Genomic DNA, 13,542 nt, shown 5'->3' on the forward strand with positions numbered 1-13,542 from the left:
CTCCAAGGACATTGGAGTTTTCTGTGCTGTATCCTGTGAGGTACTGAGTGCCCTCAGCTCTCTTGAAAGTCAATGGAAGTTGCGGGTGCTCAGAGCCCCAGAGGATGGGACCCAGCTTTAGACCGTCAATGGCTTTTCACATGGGAAGGCATTATCTGGCCAATGTATACAAAAATATAATGAAGACTATTCAGAAGTTCCCAGTTATCTCAGAGGCAGCCATCAAGTTGTCTCTGCATAAGCAGCATTATGACACATTTAATTGGGTTTTTTTTAATTAACTCCTTTGCAAATGTTTTTGGGATGAGTGTGTGTGTTTAGTGGGAAGGGGTATATGGACTCGTACCTATATACAGAATGGAATGCTGATATAGTGCAGTTGCTCAGTAAAATTACTACGGTTTCATAGTCAAATTAGTAACTGACTCATCAATGTTTGGTTATTTATTGCTTAATGTTTTTTAAGCCCACACAGAGCTTTCAAGTGCTTTGGATCACAACCACCTTGCACAACATACAGGCTTCCATGGTAGAGGTTTTCAAGCACATAGAGAGATCTGTTGCACTTCTAGTTTCAGCTGGTCATAAATATACCGAGAACAAGTCAGAAATATAAATGGGTTTTATTCACTTTCTTCCCAAACAGGTGTCTGCAGTCAGGACATTTTATTTAGCATAACAGGTTTCACTTCACACAACTTTTGGATGCTTCTGTATATTAAGGTATGTTTATGGTTGCTTTGCATTACCAGAGTCATACAAAGCAATTGGAGCACACTGGCGAGTCTGGACTGTGTGTGTATGTGTGTGTAGTGTGAGAGAATGAATCACCACTTTAGTCTGAGGTTTTGCTCTTTTTATCATGCTTCAAGGAAAATGTGTTTTACAATAAGCAGATGCATTTCTCTGCTTTTAACAGTTGATAGTGCCATTTTACTTCTCTTTTCTTGATGTCACATGAATGGTTTTGTGTATGCTTAATGGCTCAGTCGTTGCATTTGGGAAAGAAAAGCAGTGATTCCAAATAACAGTTAGGCTGTGCTCAGTTTCTTTATAGTCTTTGATTTACCCTTTTCTTGGTGCTTCAGGAAACAGAGAGTGGGTCATTTTGTATTACTTTAGGTGGGATCCTTAAGACAGAAAAAAAATAATCTGGTGATAACTTGATAAAGTATGTCAGCTAGAACAGGTACACTTGAAAACATCCAAAAGTCCAAATAACCTTGGATTATTCCAGTCCCTCAAGTGAGAGAAGGCAGCAGAAAATACTGGAGGTGAGCCTGGATTACATGACTGGTGTGAAGCAGAAGGCTCTGTGGTTTGTTTTTTTTTTTTTTTTTTTTTTTTTTTTTTGGGGGGGAGCATTGGGCCACACTCTAGTGAGAGAGGGGGGTGTACAAAGTAAGTAATTTTTAGTAAGTAATGAGCAGTTGGGAGGTGATTTTACCTTTGTAGGGTATTAGTGAGACTAAGGGTATGGCTACACTTGCAAATGTAGAGCGCTGAGAGTTAAACCAGCCCTCTGAAAGCTCAGTATGGAAAGTGCTGCAGTGTGTCCGTGCTGCAGTGTGTCCACACTGTCAGATTCAAGCGCACTGGTGTAGCCATATTAGGAGCTCCTGCAACACCACAGAGAGCAGTGCATTGTGGTACCTATCCCAGCATGCAAGTGGCTGCAAAATGCTTTTCAAATGTGGGGGGTGAGGTGGAGTGTGACAGGGAGTGTGTTATGTGTATGTGGGCGGAGAGAGAGTGGGTTTTTGGGGGGCTGAGAGCATGTCGGCATGCTTTCTTGTAAGTTCAGACAGCAGCAGATCCCTCTCCCCACAGCCTCTCTCTCTCTCACACACACACACACTCACAGCAAGCAACATTCCACAGTAATGGCTTGCTTTGTCCTGGAGCAGATAAGCATGTCCGCTGTCAGAAATGGAGCTTTGAAAGGGCATATCCGCATTCCTACAGCCAATTCGAAAACAATGACAAGAGTGGCCACTTGACTTAAGGAGATTATGGGACGTTTCCGGAGGCCGAACAGAGCGCAGTAATGCAACACCTCATTCACGCTGATGCTGCGGCTTTTCAGCCGAGGCACAGCAAGTGTTATGCTTCTCGTGGAGGTGGATTACCAGGAGCGCTCCAGCTGCAGAGTCCAGGCCCTTTAAGTGCCTTGCCAGTGTGGACAGGTCGTGAGTTAGGGCACCTGGGGTTGCTTTAATGTGCTCTAACTTGCAAGTGTAGCCAAGCCCTAGTATTAGAATACTGCATCCAGTTCTGGTGTTAACATTTTTAAAAAAGGATGTTGAAAATTTGAGGAGGGTGCAGAAAAGATACACAAAAGTGATTCAAAGGTTGTAGAAAATGCCTTACAGTGAGAGTCTTAAAGAACTCTGACTATTTAGATTATCAAACAGAAGAATTAGAGGTGACTTCATTACAATGTATATTCACAAGGAGGAAATGCCAGGCACTAAAGGGCTCTTTAATGTAGTGAGGAAAGGCAGAACAAGAACCAAAAATGGCTGGAATCTGAAGCCAGACAAATTCAAATTAGAAGTAAGGCATACATTTTTAACAGTGAGGATGATTAACTACTGGAACAAACTGCCAAGGAAAGTGGTAGATTTCCATCTCTTGATGTCTCCAAACTAAGACTTGGATGGCTTTCTACAAGGCATGCTTTAGTCAAACACAAGTTATTAGGCTCAATACAGAGGTAACTGTGTGAAATTTAGTGGCCTGTGATATATCGGAGGCCATATTAGATGATCTGGCCTTAATAGCTATGAATCTAAGATGCCTGCTACAAAAAATACACTCTCCTGAGCAAATATAATTTTGAAATGGTCCAAAACTAGAACCACATCTTAAAACCCATCCAAATTGGCAAGGAAAATGGTGGGACCAGATTTGAATTCCCAAATTCAAACCTCCTATGTTTTTGGTTCTGTATCAGAACCCAGCCTAGAAGGGACCTACTTTTTATTGCAGGTTTGATTACAGGAGATCTCATGAGAGGAACAGATTACATGATATAATTCCATCATTCATGATCACGAAAAAGGGCAATTTTTTTTGTTAAGGCACAGGATTGGAAGCTAAGAGATCTGGATTCTGTTCCCAACTCTGCCACTGGCTTGCTTTGTGAATTTAAGCCAGTCACTTCACCTGTCTGTGCTGCAGTTTCCTCCTCTACAAAATGGGAATAACAGAAACTTACTAAAATGTTGTGAGGCTACATTCATGACTGTTTGTAAAGTGCTTTGAAATCCTTTGATCATGTGTGTTGTATACATGCTAAGGTTTATACATTTATTTATTACTGAAGTTGGTAAAAATTTCTGAAATCTGCAAACCTCAATTCTAGTCCTGATTTACCAGCCTAAATGAATTCTGATTAGAATACTACCTCCTCAGATAATCTTTTGTATACATGTAATTTAAGTATTCTATTTTTCTTATGATGGGTTAGTGAGCAAGGGTTTCATGCATTTTGTATATCAATTTAGGTATGAAAAATTATCCTTGGAAATGGATGGTGAATCTTTCTGAACAATCCATCTTTGATATTTTGTGCATATACTTTCATGAAACTGCATAATGTAGTAGTTTGGTTACAGGTTGTATCGCATTTGAGGCTACTGAAAACTTCTGCTCAAATCACAGCAGCAGTCGAAAAGGCTAACAGTATGCTAGGAACTATTAGTAAATGGATAAAAATAAGAGAAAATGTCATAATGCCACAATATAAATCCATGGTATGTCCAGACCTTGAAGGATATAGTGGAACTGAAAAAAGTTCAGAAAAGGGCTGTGAAGATGATGAAGAGGTATGGAATGGCTTCCATATGAGAAGAGACAAAAAAGATTAGGTTTGTTCATCTTAGAAAAGGGACTACAATATGATATGATAGAGGTCTATAAAATCATGAATGGTGCAGAAAAAGTGAATGGAGAAGTGCTATTTATACTTTCACACAATACAAAAAATCAGAGGTCACCTAATAAAATTAATAGGCAGCAGGTTTAATATAAAGAAGAGTAAATACCTTTTCACATAATGGACAATTAACCTGCGGAACTCACTGCCATGGGATGTTGTGATGGCCAAAAGTATGACTGGTTTTAAGAAAGAACTGGATAAGTTCATGGAGGAGAGGTTAGCTATTAATCAGTAGCTATTAGCCATGATGGTCAGGGATGCAACCCAATGCTTGGGTGACCCTAAACCTCAGACCAGGTGGTGGGAGTGGAAGAAAGAATTGATCACTCCATAATTTTCCTCTTCTATAGATTCCCTGAAGTTCTGGTACAAGGCACTGTCATACACAAGACACTGGGTAAGATGGACCATATTCTGACCCAGTATGGCAACTCCTATGTTCTAATGTATGTTCTGAGGGGATAATTTAGAAAGAAGATGGTCCTGTGGTTTAAAACGCATGACTTGGAGTCAGGAGATAGGCACTTTGGAAAATACTATCCAAAATCTCTAAGGTCTGGTCTACGCTAAAAAGTTAGGTCGAAGGAAGCCGTCTTAAGTCGACCTGTTAATGTATGTGTCTACACTACCAGGTCCTTTACGCCAACCTAAGTCACCTCTAATGTCGACTTCTCTGATCCACCTCTGTGAGAGGGTTAGCGGTTCATTCGATTTTCATAGGTCGATTGCAAGGTAATGCATACACAGCGTTGTGTAATTTGACTTAATTGGCCTCCAGGTGGTGTCCCACAATGCTCATCTGTGACTGCTCTGGAGATCATTCTCAACTCCGCTGCACTGCAGCCAGGTACACAGGAAACAGCCCCTCCCCTGCTAAAGCCCCAGGAATTTTTGATTTCCCATTTCCTGTTTGATCAGCATTGGGAACATGCCAGCTTGAGCACAGCTGATCATGGAGACTACACGCCCCAAACGCGTTCCAGCCTGGTCTGCACAGGAGGTGGTGGATCTTATCGCTATGTGGGGAGAAGAGTCTGTGCAGGCAGAGCTCCGATCCAGCAGAAGAAATGCTGACATCTATGCAAAGATTGCTTTTGGAATGGGGGAGAAGGGCTACATGAGGGAAACACAGCAGTGCCATGTGAAAATCAAAGAACTTCGCCAAGCATACCAGAAGGCAAGGGAGGCGAACAGTCATTCTGGTGCTGAACCCCTCACATGCTGGTTCTACAACAAGCTGCGTGCAATTCTCAGGGGTGACCCTTACAGCACCCCCACAAGCAATGTGAACAAATCACAGGTGTGTGATTCTAGGGACAAGAAGGAGGATGATATGGTGGAGGAGAACGGATCCACCGCTTGCCTGTCTCCCATTCTCCCCAAGAACCAGGAAAATTTTTTAACCCTGGAGCCCTGTGGGTTGCAGGACATCACAGTAGTTGACTGTGGTGCCGGGGAAGGCACCTCTGGTGTGTATAGAGTTACAATCAAAGTTCAGTTAAACTTTAGCAGGCATACACATTCGGTGGTATTGCATGTTTACTGTGAAGAAAAAGCGAGGTGCTGTGGTTCTCTGCTTACAAGAGGCCGCTCCAGCTACGCAGAGGATGGCCTCTGGAAAAGACTGTTTATGTGGACTGGGATAGCCCGGGAATCCTCCACAGATATCTCTAGGAAACTTCCATGGAGGTACTCTACAATACTTTGCAGAAGGTTTCTGAGCAGGGCAGTCTTATTTCTTCCACCATAGTAGGATACTTTCACACGCAACTTCTGAATTAATTCTGCTGGCATCATTGTGGTACATAGCATAGCAGCATAAGGACTGGGTCTATACCCAGATACTTACAGCATCTCCTTCCATTCAGTCTCTGTTACCCTCAGGAGACTGATATCACATAGGGTCGCCTAGGGGAAACAGAGGAAGTTCTTATTAAAAGTGCTCTGACAAGGAAAAAAAAAAGGGGGGGGGGGCATGTAAACCCACCCCACCGCCACACATTCTGGATTGCCAAACCAAGCAGCCGCTAATGTGCCTTTACTGTGCTCGGCATGGGTTGGCAAGTAGTTCTGCGTGGCTGATAGGGGACTGGGCCCCACGTGAAAGATTCTGCAATTTGGGAGTGAAAACGTTCTTCCCCGCCCCGTTCGTAAACAGCTTCCTGTGGTGCTATGGGGAAGGGCCATTGTTCAACTAACTACCTTTGCTCCTGACATGAGCCTGCCATGAACTTCATTGAAAGTGCAGTCACCCATGATCCGGGGGGGCCTACTCACCATCGCTGGAGCAGCAAATCAGTACAGTGAACAGTTATGGATTCTGATTGTTATGGCTTGCACCTAGTGTAATAAAGAGTGTTTGTTTGTTTTTTTTTAAAATGAAAATGGCCTTGGTATGGAAATATTTTATTCATGTACAATGGCTCCTTTATTTTTGCCCATGACTGACAGGTGGAAATGTGTCCTTCGGTGTGTCATCAACACCTGAAAGCAGACTTTCACCGATTAGAAGGAGGAGAAAGAGAATGCAGGAAGACATGTTCACCGAGATAATGAACACCTCCGGGACAGCTGAGAGCATGGTGGATTTCATTGTCTGAGAAGTTAGACGTGGACATGGAGAGCAGGAAAGCTTCCAATAAGCAGAGTGTGTGGCACAGGATGAGATGCTTCGGATTATCAGAGACCAAACAGACATAGTGAGGCATCTGGTTGAACTGCAGGAACAGAAGCAGGAGGGTAGAGTCCCTCTGCAGACCGTGGTGGACAGCCAGCCAGCATTGCCTGGTGCAGAATCCCCCTCCCCGAAGCGTTCCCTGAGGCATGGGTGAAAAGTCCATCATCCCTTTCACTTAACTCAGAGGGAGGGTACAAGGAACAGAAGGTGCCCATTCACAGACCTTTGATGGTCTGGAATGCAGTATTATGTTACACAACTGAAAATGTTTCTCCCATTCCAACTTTACAACCCCTTTTCCCCAAGGTTACCTTTTTTTTTTTTTTTTTTTTTTTCCTGTTTTCCCTCTTTACTTACGTATGTTAAACAAAGTAAATGGATTTGAGAAATAAATGTTCTTTTATTGAGTAGAAGCAGTGGGCTTAGGTGGAGGGTGGGCTTTACAGGGACAGTGATACAAGGCAGGTGAAGGTTTGGGAAAGCACAGTGCAGAGAAGCATCTCATATTATTGTGACTCATTACTGAAATGGCTTTTCAAAGCCTCGCAGATACGCAGCACCCCTTGCTGTGCTGTTCTTATTGCCCTGATGTGTGGCTGCTCAAAAATGGCTGCCATGCAATTTGCCTCAACTGCTCACCCCTGTGGAAAATTTCCCCCCTCTTTTTCAAAGATATTATGGAGCACACAGCAGGCAGCTATAACCATGGGGATGTTCTCTTCACTAAGGTCCAACCTTGTTAGTAAACTTTTCCAGCGCCCTTTCAAATGATCAAAGGCACATTCACCCACCATTGTGCACTTGCTGAGCCTATAGTTGAACTGTTCCTTACTGCTGTCCAGAGCGCCGATGTATGGCTTCATGAGCCATGGGAGCAAGGGATAGACTGGGTCCCCCAGGATAACTACAGGCATCTCAATGTCGTCAATTTTGTGGTCTGGAAAGTCCTGGATTGCAGCTTTTTGAACAGACCCAAATTCCTAAAGATGCACGCGTCATGAACCTTTCCCAACCATCCTACACTGATGTTGGTGAAACACCTCCTGTGATCCACGAGAACTTGCAACACCATTGAAAAGTATCCCTTTCAGTTTATGTACTCTTTGGCAAGGTGGTCTGGTGCCAAGACGGGGACATGCATGCCATCTATTGCCCCACTGCAATTAGGGAACCCCATCGTGGCAAAACCATCCACTGTGTCCTGCACATTTCCCAGACTCACTACCCTTCGTAGCAGAAGTTGATTAATGGCCCTGCACACTTGGAGAACAGCAGGTCCCATGGTTGATTTACGTACTCCAAATTGATTCCCCACTGACTGGAAGCTTGCAATGCCAGACAGTTACCGAATAGCAATCGCCACTTGCTTCTCCACCGTCAGAGCAGCTCTCATTTTTGTGTTGCTGAACTGCAGAGCAGGAGAAAGCTCTGCACGAAGTTCTTGGAAGGTGGCCTTCCGCATTCAAAAGTTCTGCAGCCACTGTTCGTCATCCCATACCTGCAAAATGATGCAGTCCCGCCAGTCAATGCTTGTTTCGTGGGACCAGAAACGGTGCTCAGCAGAGTGAAGCTTCTCTGACTGCCAGCAGCAACTGTGAATTTTTTTTTTCAGTGGTTTGCAGCAGGGCTGCTTGCAGGACATGGCTATGTTCTGCGCAGTGGACCCTACTTCGGCTCTGGAAATACTGCAGGAGAAGGTGCAAAGTGTTTGAGATGCTCACAGCAAGAGTGCACAACTAAGCATGCTCCATGCTTCTGGGGTTATGGTGTACGCATGGCGATTTTAAGGCACGAAAACCACTGGGTTGTTTGCCATTGAGCACAGTGCATCATGGGATGCTGACGCAATGTTCCCATTCTCCCCTGCGACAATGTTTTGGTCACATGAGGCATTGCACAAACTTCCCAAAACACACTGCAGCAAGTTTTCACTTTAGGATAGCTACCCACGATGCACAGCTTTGTGCATCTATGCAGGCACTGCTAGTGAGGACGCACTCCATTGAGACAATGAGCATGGTGTGGCCACGCACAATCAACTTAATTTGGAGGCTTGAGGTCAAATTAGATAAAGTCTGGTTAATTTTGTAGTGTAGACAAGCTCTAAGTGACCTAGTAGCCTTAGTCCCATTTTCAAAAGTGACTTATAAACCTAAGTAAGTCAATGGGACTTAGGGTCCTGAGACACTTAGGTGCTTTGAAAACATTATACGCTGTTCCAAGATTTGCTAAAGATTTGCACTGTCGTTTTGGAGAAGTCAGTTAACCTCTTTGTGTCACAGTTGTCTCCGTGTGTGAAGTGGGAATTAGTAATACTTACCTCACAAATGTGTTGGTAGGCTTTGTTTAGTCCTTTTTGTGCGTGTGTTTGAGAATGTACGTCAGCTGATTCTGACTGCTACAGATGTAAACGTTGTTTCGAACAACCCACAGAGATGCCCCAGTTCATCTTGTTTTCCATGGTGGTAACATGTTGAAATCTTCCATATGATTATGAAGGCTCCTATAAAGAAGTTTCCTGGAGAGCAACATCTGTTATGTGGTGATAATAGTGATTCAAACAAAGGGGTGGCTTCCTGGAAAGAAACCACAGTCAATCTCATGGAATGAACCACATGACCAAGCAAGCTCATTTGGAAATAGAAACAATATTCTGTAGGTGTCACAAATAGTGCTGGAGACTCACAACATACATTATTTTGTGGTGCTGTGATGGGATGTACAGTTTCAAGCAGCCAGTAATGGAGAAGATTGGCTCTCATTTCCCTTCCCAAAGTCAACCTGTACTATGATATATATCAAAAGCTTTTCTGCTTGGTGGTGAAACTGAGGCAGAGATGGGTGTCGCAGCTGTAATGGTCCCAGAGGACCTGTCACAGATGCACTTTAATTAAATACTCCTAGAGCATGCAATGTGTCCCACACATGTTGAACTCAGTTGTTCACTAACCTCTAATACCTAGAACTGCAGTTCAGGCAGACCTCTCCGGAGGAATATTATTTAGTATTAATTAGCTTGATAGTTTGTGGGCCATATTCATGCGCCATGTCCGCAGACTTTCACCAGAGATTAATTTTGTTTCACTATTTTTTATTACATACAGACACTTTGGGCCACATTCAATATTGGTGTAATATCCTTCACTTTCGTGTGTCAAGCCTGGAAATCACCTTGGTCTTACTGCTTCACCTGTAGATTCCAACTGGCTTCTGTTGTTCTTTATTTAGGATAGAAATCTACCTTACGATTGTTGTGTTTGGAGTAACAGTTATTAGGGGGATGCCAGCATGTTTATTAAGAATAGGAGATAAACTCAATTGAGTTTACCTGAAACTGCACAATCAAGGTGAAGATGGAGAATTCCAGTTCTGTCAAGTTCCACAGACACTTGATATTTAAGTTACAAGCATTTCCACATACACATAAATCCCTGCTTGGATGTTCTGGACACAACAATAATATTGAGCCAAATTCTGCAGTGCTTAATTGAACAAAACTCTCACCTCAATGGGAGTTTTGTTGAATTAGGGGCTGCAGAATTTAGCTCATTGTCTTTGGCTTACATGGCTGCAAATGTTTTGAATGTTATAAAGCTTTCAGTGAACTTTCATGCTTTAGTCCACAAAATGACTGCCTTAGGAAAGGCTTGCTTTGGGGAAAAAAAAAAAATTTATACTCATCTTTCATTAATTTTTTTATTAACATTGCTATGGTACTCCTCTGAGGGTATTTGTATAAAATACATAGTACAATGCAAAAGAGGAAAAGATGCTTGGTCTCAGCAGAGAGAAACTTCAGGTTGAATTTCTGCAAATTAAAATAATTTCTTCCTGCTTTTCTTGTCTAAATGAGGAAGTGAATTTGATTAATTTAAGAGCTCACAAGTCTGATTAGGATGAAACTAAGAAAAGGTAAATTTAGAATTAATATCGGGGGGGGGGGAAAGTAGTTTCCCTTCCCACGGGTAGGAGTGGAAGCCCTATTGCTTCAGACATTTAAAGCTAGACTGGATAAAGCACTGCAGAACTTACTATGGAGAATTATCCTGCATTGGCAGGAGGATGGGCTAGGTGACCTAACAGAGTTTTTGTCTGTAACTTGTATAATATTTATTATTGAGAGCACCAGCTCAAGCAAGAATAACATGAGCAGTTCTAAGTAAACCTCTGCATACAACCAGCCCATCTTTTGTTTCCCCTAGTCCCGCCCCTACACAAGCAGCAGGGATGAGGGTGGGATGCGGGCTCTGCATCACTAGAGAATCCCCCTACAATGGCACAGAGGAAAATCTGGGTCATTGTCTGTAGTTTCCATTGTCTTTTCCAAAAGTACTGAATAAAATCATCCCAGAATGTTTGTGTGTGGATAGGTGGAATTTCTAATTTGAATTTTAAAAATCAACCAACCAACCATATATGCTCTGAAATATAAGGAAAGAATCTTTGAAAAATCATAGAACAAAAGAGGATGGAAGGCACTTGCACCTAGGAAATTTCCTACAGAAAAGCCAGTTGCATTTCAGTTAATATATTCTTAGACAATATGGATTATTTGCCACCAGCAATATCTACAGACAGAATGAGGAAAAATCTGTCTCTCTTTCTCTCTAGATCTGTCTATCAAAAATGCAAGAAATGTGTTCCTGCATTGGAAAATTGATGTATGTAGTGGCTAGAACACTTATATTTATTTAATTCTGTCTTCTTTTACTACAAAGAAATTGAACTGAGAAAATTTTAGCCTGCTTTCACAAAGCAGTTTTTTTTTTTTTTTTTTTTTTTTTTTTTTTTTGCTGTAGAGTGCACAGTATATGTTCTCTGCCAGGGAAAGAAGCAGGCCATTTAAATTCAGGCAGTGTAGCATCTCCAGGCTGAAAAGCTATTTTTATCTTCACTTGTAGCTTAATTTAGAAACTGAGCAGTTGAGGTCCTTTCTTTCCCCCACAGACTGGATTTTTCTTTTATAATGACTTTGGATATCCATGTGTGAGGCTACTGAATAGAATAAAAGTGGTGTATCCTGAGCTTCAAGGTCATGAATGTACAGCTAAATGAAGCAGGTTTATAGAAATACTGTATATATATACATGCACACAGAAATTAAATTACATTGATGTACAATCTTTTGAGCATCAAGGGCTAATTTGCCAGGAGCTTGCAGACTGCACCTAATTTTTTATACATTTATGCAATATGTTATACAGATCAATTTTTTTTTTATGTACAGAGTGCTGTAATTGTATACAACCCTGTACAACACCCAAAGAAAGAAAAAATATGCTCTAAGGGCTTCCAGGAGGAGGAGGAGGAGTATTTATGAGAAGTGTACCTATTCTGTGCACTGATTTTCTGGATCAGCTTCTTGATATTTGGCTTTGTTTATGAGGTGGCCACAGGCATTCAGAAGCTCAGTTCTTCAGAGATGAAGTTCAACACCGAGAAATGCAGATTTGAATCTGTTAGGTGATTGCAATGTTTGAATGCATTCAAATTCTTAATATAAAAAGTCTGCTCATAATTACAAGTAATTCCAAGAAGGCTTGCGTAAAAAGCAGTCATCTTAAAATTGCATGCTCTGTATCACTTAGAGCTCATCTATAGAAATTCAATATTATTCTGTCATAAAACTTGGATTTAGCTAAATTTTAGCCTCCACTTGTTCAAATTTAGCAAAAAATGGGCCTGCAAAGTGCTGTGTTGTGGTGCAATACCGAGGAACACAGAGGAGCATGAATGGTTGCAACAGAAATAATTATATTATTCATAACTTCAAAGTAATATGGAAGAGTAAAGCTGTGTGAACAACTGATTTTTCAGTTTGCTGGCTGTTTAAAAAACATTAAAAACACCAAAAAAAACCATCTTTTGGGTGAATCCTTAACTAATTTTTTTTTTACTTTTTGTGAACTGAAAAGTAAAAAAAAAAAAAAAATGTTTTGGGTCAAATAAAATGTTTTGTCTCAAGCATTTTAAATGTTTTTTAAACAAAATTGAAGGTTATTTCAAAACAAAAACTTATTTCAAATTGAAATGTTTCATTTTGAAATGTCAAAATGTAATGTTTGGACTTAATTTTTTTTCCCCTGACATGACCAATTTAGTAAAATTGACACACACATTTTTGAAATGTTCTGGTGTCTGAATCTGCTTTGTTTTTGTTTTTATCTGGGGTTTTATTGGTCATAAAAAGTTTTGGATGAAAAATATTGCCCAGCCCTAGTTCTGAGTGTAGCGTGGAAAAATTTCAACATTAATTCTTCACATGACCTGCAGCACACAAACAAAATCTCTTTTTAAAGTCTCTGAAGTTTTAACTAACGATTCTTGAATCTTTTGATCCATTCAGCAGAGTGCTGACTTTCACACATGTACTTTTTTGAGATTGCTTGAGTATTTGTTGGAAACCAGGAAAGGTAATTTTGCTGAAGCTGTCTATGAAAAATCTTACAGTTGCAAGTGGAGGCTTCTGCTTCTCTTTGCTATTTCACTATTATGACAGCTGAAAGTAAAGGCTTCCACTCCGCTGCTTTTAAACTTGGGATGAGGAAAGTTTTAAAAAAAAAAACTGGGCATGTTTAGTCTTGAGAAAAGATGGAAGGCAAACCTAATAAGACTTTCAAATATGTTAAAGGTTTTTATGAGGAAGATGGTGATCAATTGTTCTCCATGTTCACTAATGGTAGGACAAAAAGCAATCAGCTTAATCTGCAGCAAGGGAGATTTAGGTTAGATATTAGGGAAAAGTTTCTAACTATAAGGATAGTTAAGCACTGAAGAAGGTTACTGAGGGAGGCTGTAGAGTCCCCGCCACTGGAGGTTTTAAAGGACAGGTTAGACGAAAATCTGTCAGGGATGGTCTAGGTATAGTTGGTCCGGGGGGATGGACTAGATGAGAACATCATCATAATAATGGTATTAGATA

General features: G+C 41.3%; 1 protein-coding gene across 2 annotated transcripts in view; it reads left to right on the forward strand.

Annotated features, from left to right (window-relative positions):
* Positions 1-13,542, forward strand: part of GNB4 (G protein subunit beta 4) — a 122,608-nt gene that overhangs the window by 13,780 nt on the left and 95,286 nt on the right. The window contains exon 2 of one of the 2 annotated variants that reach the window (XM_043521986.1): positions 647-723. The exons of the other annotated variant lie outside the window; for it this stretch is intronic. The gene's annotated coding sequence lies outside the window, so the exon portion shown is untranslated. The remainder of the gene's footprint in view (positions 1-646; positions 724-13,542) is intronic. 2 annotated transcript variants of the gene reach the window in all.

Source organism: Chelonia mydas, chromosome 9, assembly GCF_015237465.2.
Source record: "Chelonia mydas isolate rCheMyd1 chromosome 9, rCheMyd1.pri.v2, whole genome shotgun sequence".
Lineage (NCBI taxonomy): Eukaryota > Metazoa > Chordata > Testudines > Cheloniidae > Chelonia > Chelonia mydas.